Below are 10,000 nucleotides of genomic sequence, written 5' to 3'. Positions count from 1 at the left end.
CATTAAGCAGTGTCAAGTTTACTGGGTGTCTGGCTTACTTTGACTCTTCTTTGTTCTATCTTATACAATATAATTGTACTTATCAACAGCCATATTTGTCCCAGTCCAATAGACACAAACAACAAAATGAAAACACAGAGAATGTTATAAAGGGCAAAGGCATGCACGCGTGTGTGGGTGCTCCGAGTCCTTGAATATACATGGGGAGTGTGACCAGAGGAAAAGGAGAGGTCTCCTTTTTCACATTTTCTCTTTGTTGGACTTTTCTGCCTGGCGCAGACAACGAAAAAAAAAAAAAATCATGGCTTCCCTCTCCCTGTCTGTCACACGTCTATGAAACCGGTAAGCAGCAGAAATCTGATTTGCTGTTCATTGCTGTTCGTTGACGAACCCCTTGCTCATCCGCCCCGGTGATTCAATTAAAGTTTAAGAGCTCTTTGACATCGCAGCGAGACAGTAAAAGTCCCCTCGAAAACGTTTACACAAGCACTCCTTGTAGGTCCCATCTTTAATAGTGGGACGCCGTCCAATGCATATATTATTCCAGTGCAGTGCCGGAGCTGCCATGCAACAGGGTCTGCTCTGTCTTGAGAGGTGCCATAGAAGGCCGTTCCCCATTTAAGGCTTGGGTGCAGCTCGGCTCCACAGTCAGTGCAATGGCACGCCGGACGACCGGATAGAGAGTAACTGGCACCGGCTCCTGGCAGGGCCGCGGTGCGTCGCCGTCCAGAGAGGGGCTTTGATGTGGCGTGCACATTCAGCTAAATCACATCACACACTTCTACATATTTCTACGCACATTTTTCAGTGACTCTCTCTCTCTTGTTTGGGCTCTGTGCTTTGCCGGGCATCTGTAATAACCAGCTGCCACACGCTGTTTTCCCTCAATTACATCAAACAAATAAATATTTATTTTTTTAGATTCAAGAAGATGCCATTTTATGAAGTGAATAGAAAATAGTTATTCCACTCAACATGCACTAGGTGTGTAGCATGAGGTACAATACCAGTTAAAAGTTTGGACACAAATACTCATTTATACAAATGTGTCCAAACTTTTGACTGGTAGTGTAGATATTATTAACTGCAGTGGTTATGTAAGCCTGTAAAGACACATAGGGTGAAGAGACTTGCTAACCTTGCTAAGCAGTTTGAGATTGAAACACTCACCACTTTATTAGCTCTGAATGATAATGTGGTTGTGTGTGTGTGTGTGTGTGTGTGTGTGTGTGTGTATTAGAGTTAAATGTTTCATGACAAGCTTCATATGATTATTTTTAATCTGTGTAATGAGACCTCTTCAAGACAAACGTCACTTATTTTTTAATAAAAAAACCTCCATAAACACGTTTATGAAACTCTCGCTCACTCGCTCTTGCCCTCAGCCAGCAGAAATCGACGGAACAGCCCATCCATTTGGAATGTCATGGGTAGCCCTTCTCGAGCCAATCACATTCGCTCTGACTAAGAGAATGTGGTATTTGGCCAATAGCAGTTGACATTCTAGACTCCACTCCAGCAGTCTGAGGCGTGCAGTGGTTGACACACGGCACAGCGTTGCAGACAGACTGTTCTTATGTTTGTCATGGATTTTTTGATGGCCGGTTCTTGCCAGGTCCTCCTGGGCCACAGACGCACAGTGCCAGATTCACAGGGCGTTCGAGGGTGTGTTGTTTATAAGCCCACTGATTGTTTTACCAGAAATGTCTTTTTCATTTTTTTTTCCCTCTTTCTTTCATTTTTCTTTTATTTATAGAAGTTCTGTAAAAAACCTTAAGCTCTTATGTAAGACATTCCTAACAGGCAGCAGTTGTTTTACCCATTTGATGCTAAAGAAGTGAAAAGCCTTTTTTAATGCCTTTCATATGCGTAGCGATGATTCCCTGCGTCTCGGCTAATGTAACATAGGAAGGGTGGAACCAGGCCTGGGCCTCGGGTTGGCACCGGACCGAACGAGGACGGATCGGACTGGACCGGACCAGGGTCGTCTCGGCGTCTGTTTTGATCTTCGTTCACTGTCACGAGAGCAGACAAATGTCCAGCCAGTGTCCCCTCAACTTCACACGAGAGTTGACCGGCTCAATAGATGCTTTATAGGCCCTGCTTTATACAATAATCCCCCCCCCCCCTCTCTCTATTTTCTTTTTTCCTTCTCTCTCTATTTTCTTTTATGACCACGTTTCTGAGAATTCCCTGGTTCATATGTTCATTCTTAGCAAGGTGTCCTCTAAGTTATTTTTCCAGATTTGAGTGCGTTTTGTTTTATGACCCCAGCGTTCAAAATGTGATGCAGCGCTAAATACTTCCTGACGGCTCTCTCCTTGGGGTTGGGAAAATGACAGCATGTGTACGAGCACAGGGCTCTGTTGATTGTAAATCAGTCCACTATGAATGCTTACAGGTCAGAGTTCTAAGGTCAACCTATTCAGCTCACATTAAAATCTTGTTAAGTAGAGGACTGCCAGGGTGGGAAAGGCCCAGGCACTAACTGATAAGGCTATGATGAAAGCTAATGGTTTAGCATCAATGATTTAATTGCCACATCAGAAAACAATTGGCAGCTGTGTCAGTGACTGTAAATTCTGGGAAAAGAGTTTTTGTTGTGAAACACCAGGTGGCCAACCGGCGCTTACGCAAGCCTCAAGTTCCTCGAGAACTCAAGAACAAACCAAAGAACGAAGAACACAGTGTTTTCCATCCCCACGTGCGGAGAACGCCTCGTCCAGGTGAGTGTCGTTTTGCTCCACTCTGGCAGAGAGAGCGTGTGTGTGAGTGTGTGTGTGAGAGAGAGCGAGAGAGAGGAAGAGAGTGAGAGAGTGAGAGAGGGAGGCACATCTGGGGACCTCATCAATGGCTGCAGGTCTCTAATGCTTTGCTGGAGCCCAGCTCCTGATAATGAGCCTCTGTGCATGTGAGAGGATGTCAGGAGATGTACAGTTTGTGAGGGGACACACCGTGTCCATGGGCCTGGGACAGCCAGAGGTACAACATCCAAACAGAGCAGCATCCCACTTCACAACACTTTACAACACTTCTCTACGCTTTCCAACACAGCAGAAGTCAGTGTCACACCCTTTGGACCTGTAACACAGTCATGGATACAGCACAGAGCACCACTCCTCACAATACAGCAGACAGCACAGCACATGAGGCTATGGTACAACACCGCTCCCTCCAGGCCTGTAACACAGTCATAGCCATAGATGTGGAGGCACATCAACTACTACAACAACACATTACATTTTACATAACGATTTTTTAATGGCACCCAAAGCGCTTTACAGTGAAAGAGAAACCTCACTATCCACCACCAAACAGCACATTGGTCTTTACCAGAGCTATGGACATAGAAAGAGAAGCAAAAAGACACCTGAGTTTGTTACATGAGCACTGCTCAGTACATCATGGTATAAGGAGCTGAATCAGGCCATATTTCTTGCTACCCAGCATGAGCAGAACTGCCCTGGCTGCTGTTTTCCCAACCTCACTTAGAGCAGCCGAGCCAAGACACACACACACACACACACACACACACACGCAAATACTCATTCACATTCATAGACACTCATGCACACTATATATCCCCCTGTGTACGCAAGCACAGTCATACAACCTACCCTGTCTATACACATACCCACCCACACGTACATACACACACTTATAAAGTTCGCCACACTTTTAAAACATACTGAACACACACCGACATTCCCATAGACAATCATACAACTTCCACAGTCCACATCTCAAACAATAATACACACACACACATGCTGTAGACAAACCAATTCACGGTCATACGACTTTCGCTTCTGTCTGTCTCTTACTTACTCACACTCACACTCACACACACACACGTACATTCAACATTCAAATATGTACCCATACACAGTCATACAACGTCCCCTACTGACACACACACACTCATGCACACACAGGGAGACTGAGACATACTGGCTAATGTACACATCATCTGCGTGTGTTGGGCCTGCGTCCATACCACTGTGAATCAGCCAGTGTTTGCTCTGAGGGCCAGACGTGTAATTTTATTGTGCCAATCTGGCCCTAAAGAGCAGCCTCTCTCGACTCATGTCGTCAGCGACGCTTCGGAGCCCTCGCCACAGGACAAGAGCGCGGCATGACGCGACACACACACACACAACGTCTGCTGCCACGCCACGCAAGGAGATGGGGGGGGGGGGGGGGGGGGAGAGGGAGGGTGTTCCCATGCTGTCTGAGGCAGTGAAGAGAGAGGGAAGAGGGTGAGGGTCTATACATTATGTCTGAACAGTGTTTCCCACAGAATTGAATTCTATTTGTGGTGGTAGGTTTGCAGAATTAACTGTTTTTCACAAATTAGCGCAGCGTGGTTATGATGCAGGTTTAAGCACGATTTAGCCAGTGGACTTTTATGACAACAATTGCAGGATTGTTAATGTCCTTTTGTTTTTTCCCACCACATCATTCAAATAATTCTAAAATAATCCCAGTGGTCCTGCTCTCTACAGTACAATAGCCTTGCAGCAAAGAGGATGAGAGAGAGAAATCCTCAGTAAAAGGTTGGGGTGTGTGTGGGAGGATGGATGTGGGAGAGAGACTGTGTATGTGTGTGTGTGTGTGTGTGTGTGTGTGTGTGTGTGTGTGTGTGTGTGTGTGTGTGTGTGTGTGTGTGTGTGTGTGTGTGTGTGTGTGTGTGTGTGTGTTCAAAGTCTTTCACTGAATAAGAAAAATGCATTTGTCTCTGCCCTCCTTGAGAAAATATCTCAAACCACCGAAAGTATTACTCTGATTCAGCAATCTGATGCTATTTAAGCATCCCAAACAAACTCATCCATCACCTCCAACTCACTCATTATCTCATTAACTCACTCATTATTGGGAGCAAAGGCCTTTTCCTATGCTGCACCCAAACTATGGAACTCACTCCCCTCATACATCCGCGCTCTCGACTCCATCTCATAATACAAAACGGCTCTTAAAACCCACCTTTTCAAGATAGCTTATGGACTTTAATGTGCCTTTTACTACCACTACAGTTTGTTTCTCTTTTTCTTGTTTTTAATTTGTATGCTGATTATTATTTTTCACTGTGTTTACTCTGTAATGGCGCTATGTAACACATAAAATGTATTATTATTATTCCTAAAATTAGAAATACATTTCACTAGAGGAAAACATTCCAGAAAATTTGTGATTCCCTGATATTGTATTTTGAAAGGCTCAACACGTTTCCCTTGGATAATATTAGACCCTGACGGTTCTATCCAGCATGCAATTGTTCTACCTTATGTGTGCTCTACACATAAAAAAAATGGGATTGGTTCTCAAATAAGAAAACAAGACATGTCTCAAAATGAATGGATTTCTATAGTCTTTAATTAAAAAAGACAAGTGACAGTCTGATGCAAAATAGCATAGCAAGGCAGTAATGGGAATAGGGCAGATTAAATATAAAATAAAACAATAAAATAAGACAATCAACGCCATCTCCTTTGCTTTCTACTCAACTGAATGTAGTTACATTGTTGACTCAGCAGATTTTCTAAGTGTATTTAACATAGTCTAATTATTGCCCCTATAGCTTGACTGATAAAATATCTAAGGTGCTACCAAATACAATAAATGGTGATGAGCTTGTTTCCTTGCGAACCCCCTTCCTTTCTATAATTTTATTTGCTTTCTTTGCTTTCTCTCAAAGTGTGTGGAAAACAAATATGACATTAAACCAGGAGACAGATCAATAAACATCTTGAAAGGGCTTAGGATGAGGTTGGGGGTGAGGGGGGGTGAACAAACGGCTATTTCAGCAACCTTGTTATCAGACAGAGTGTTGTGAGTCACGGTGCATGGGCAGGAGGCGTTTTGTGGGGAGAAGTCCCTCAGACGAGTGCGGCCGCTTGCCTTGACTCACACGAGGCGGGCTGGATGGGGCCGAGGGATCTTTTTACTCCACAAAGAACAAAAAAAAGAGAAGTTTTCCTGCTGTCTGGCCTCCACGGGCAAGCACCCAGCTTCACAAGCTCCGAGACCTCAAATTCCTCAGACAGAAAGAGAGAGAGAGAGAGAGAGAGAGAGAGAGAGAGAGAGAGAGAGAGAGAGAGAGAGAGAAAGGTGAGACAGTGAAAGAGAGGGAGGGGAGGGGAGTCACAAAAGGGACGCAGTTATTCCACTTACCCTGTCATTTTCTTTGTCTCATTACCCTTTTGTCAGAAACCAGAGTGCTCTCTCTCTCTCTCTTTCTCTCTCTGTCTCTCCCTCTTTCTTTCTCTTTCTCTCTCTCTCTCTCACTCTCCCTCTTTTTCTCTCTCACTCACAACCACCAAGCTTTCTTTTCCATGTTTACATTCACAGTTGCTTTTATTAGCTTAGAACACCATCTGGGCGTGTGTGTGTGTGTGTGGTGTGTGTGTGTGTGTGTGTGTGTGTGTGTTTGTGTGTGTGTGTGTTTGTGTGTGTGCACCCTAAAACTCATCATCAGGGTAATTTAGTCTCCCCAAGAATCACGCACCATAGTTCTGGCCGCCACCGTGACATTTCAGAAGGAACGCAAGCAAAACCGAGAGGAAAGCAAACCCAAAAGGACCAATGGAGGGGGGGGGGGGAGGGGGGAGGGAGGTGGTAATCTGCCTCAATAACTGAAATAGAAGCTGAAGGCGACAAATTAAGGGGTTGGTAGTCCACAAAACGGCCACAACAAGAAAGCCCCCTCCTTATGCTCAACAGGGGTAATACCCCTGGTGGGGACACGCCCTGGTGGGCACTTGCCCACTGGCTAGACGACGAGTGTTTCTTTGTGTGTGTGTGTGTGTGTGTGTGTGTGTGAGGGGAGCGCTCGCTCGTCCAGGCGGAAGCCTCCACCAGCCCAGTGAGGTTGAACCTCTGGCCTTCTCTTGTGGCTGGAGCGCACTCATGGCGTAACGGTGGAAATCGGAAACAATATCATGTCAGACAAAGAAAATGACACGAGTCCCTTTTCCCAGTTGCGGCCCTGCTTACTGTAGACGCCACCACATCTGACCGGGCGCGCTGTCCTCGCAGTGAAAAACAAGTTAGTCATGTTTTGGAGCAAAGCAGACTTTCCAATTATGACCCAGTTTAGGGCTTAATTTTAAAAAGAAAATGGCTCATTTGGAAAGTCTCAGTTCTAGAAATAGTTTCTGTTGCTTTTTAGTTACTTTACCCCTCTTGATTATGGATGTTGCTAAAGTAATTTGATTCTCCCAAAACATAACATTTATATTTTTGCCACTTCAATTGATACGTCTCAGTATTAATTACTAGTTCAAGATCCGTTTGTTTATTTTTTTAAAACGTAATTTTGAAAGCATGCCCAAGTTATTAACTATAGTATCATTTGCTTGACCCCCCCCCCCCCCTCTCTCTCTCTAACTTTCCCTCGATCTTTTCCATGAGATGTTTTTGGAGAACACCCAACAGAGGGACACTGGTCTCTGGTGTGATGAGTTGAAAGGCAGCGGCTCTGTGGTTTTGGGGAATGTGAGGCTCTTTGAGCCTGGCCCAGCACACACTCTCACTCACTCACACACACACACACACACACACACACACACACACACACACACACACACACACACACACACACACACACACACGTGGCCCAGCGCTGCCTGTTTACTTCTCACATTCACACAACATGGCACTCAGCAAATCCCTCACAAGTGAAGCGCGCGAGTGAGACTCCCCTCCCCCCTCCCCCCAACTTCATCAATGCTTTTGAAAAGTTAAACTGTTTTGTGGGGGGAAGGGGGGTATGAAGTGCCTTTGAGTGTATGTTTGTGTTTATGCTAGAGAGAGAGAGAGAGAGAGAGAGAGAGAGAGAGAGAGAGAGAGAGAGACAGGGAGTGGGGGAAAGTAACAGGGTGAGGAAGAATGTGTTTTTGAATATAGTGTATGTGTGTGTATGGAAAACAGACAGACACAGAACACGAGAGAGGGAGAGATGGGAGACAGACTGATGAAGAGAGTGTGCATAATATGTGTGTGTGTGTGTGTGTGTGAAAGAGAGAGTGTGAGATAGAACTTAGTGGTAGAGGCTTTTAGCCGTTTGTGTTTGTTTTATTTTCCAAATGCTGAGTGTATGGAGACGGGCGGCCAGGCTGTCGCGGTAGCCGTGACGACGGCAGTGTGTGGAGACGGGTGGGCAGGCTGTCGCGGTAGCCGTGACGACGGCAGTGGCGGGAGCAGCAGCAGCAGCAGGAGCAGTGGTGGCAGCAGTGCTTTTAGCCCTGTGTGTGTGTGTGTGTGTGTGTGTGTGTGTGTGTGTGTGTGTGTGTGGGGAGGGGGTGTGAGAGAGACAGCTTTCCACGATGCGGCCCAGCGGTGGCGGACTCCCCACACTGACGTCAGCATCCAGGGGCCCGGCAGACGCTTGTGGTGGGACGAGACGGGACGGGGGGTTTTCTCCCTGGAACAGCCGGCTTACTCATGGCCTGGCACAGCACAGCGCAGTACAGCCACAGGCAGGCAGGCAAGCAAGGAGGTAGACAGACTAGTAGACAAACACACAGGCAGACAGACAGACAGGTAGACAGGGAGGCAGGGAGGCACACAGACAAGTAGACAAACACACAGGCAGACAGACAGACAGACAGACAGACAGGTAGACAGGGAGGCAGACAGACAAGTAGACAAACACGCAGACAGACAGACACACAGACAGACAGACAAGCAGGCAAGCACGCAGGTAGACAGGGAAGCAGACAGACATGAAGACAGCTAAACAAGCAGACAGACCAACAGGCAGGTAGGCAGAAAGGGAGACAGACAGAAACACATGGAGGCAAGCAGGCAGGTAGACAGATAAGCAGGCGTAGAGACAGGTATGTAGGCTGATAGGCAGGTAGACAGGCAGGCAGACAGACAGAGTGACAGGTAGGTATAGATAGGGAGACAAACAGGCATATAGAAAGGCAGGTTGGCAAGCAGATAGACAGGCAAGGAGGCAGACAGACAGACAGGAAGGCAGGGAGGCAGCCAGATAAGCAGGTAGTTAGACAGACAGACAGGCATGAAGGCAGACAGATAGAACAGCAGGCTGGCAAGCAGACAGACAGACAGACAGACAGAACTATTACATGTTGTCATTGTAGGTTTAAAAGTAGTCTAAAAAGCAACACGTACTGTGACATTTCTGTCTGTCCCGTATGGAAGCAGACTGTACAAACATATAGAATTGGACTTTTCATACACAACACTTGCAAATATGTGGTAAACAGCTTACACACACACACACACACACACACACACACACACACACACACACACACACACACACACACACACACACACACACTCATACTGAAATGGAATAATATAATAATATGCTTTATTTGTATAGCACCTTTCATACACAGAATGCAGCTGAAAGTGCTTGAAACATTTTTTTTCCAATAATAGCGAAGAAAATAATAATAATACATTTTGAGGCTAACGCGGCAAGTTTTTGTGGTAGTATATACTGTATATACAGTAGGCTCTACTAACAAATGCTTAGGCCCCGTTGATGTGGAGTCTAAGCTGTTAGCCTTAGTATGTTCTTAGTATTTGTTGTGATTATATGAATTTCTATACAGACGTTAAAGGAACACAACGGCCGGAAAACTGACAGCCTTAACCCTTAGCCTTAACTGAATAATGCCATTAAATATGCAGGTCATAAAGCTCATAAAACAATATTTTTTCTATGTTATGCATCTATGTTATGTATATGAAAGGGCCACTAATACGATCTGGTAGCAGTGTGCATTCCTTTTCATATTCCAACATGTACATTTGACAGCCTTTTTGCCAAAAAGTCCCTCAGGTTATCATTTCTTTGCACAAATCAACCATCCCTTAAAACCATGGCCACCTCATGTCTATCAGATAGAGTGTGAGTATGGTGTGAGTGCGTGTTTATCTCTGCTTGTCTCTGTCTCTGCTTGTATTTGTGTCTGTCTCTCCCCATCTGTTGCTCATCTAAATCGATCCCAGTCGACTGTGC

This window comes from Alosa sapidissima, chromosome 10, assembly GCF_018492685.1.
Source record: "Alosa sapidissima isolate fAloSap1 chromosome 10, fAloSap1.pri, whole genome shotgun sequence".
NCBI lineage: Eukaryota > Metazoa > Chordata > Actinopteri > Clupeiformes > Clupeidae > Alosa > Alosa sapidissima.
The sequence above is the reverse complement of the archived record's forward strand: the minus strand, read 5'-3'. Positions refer to the sequence as shown.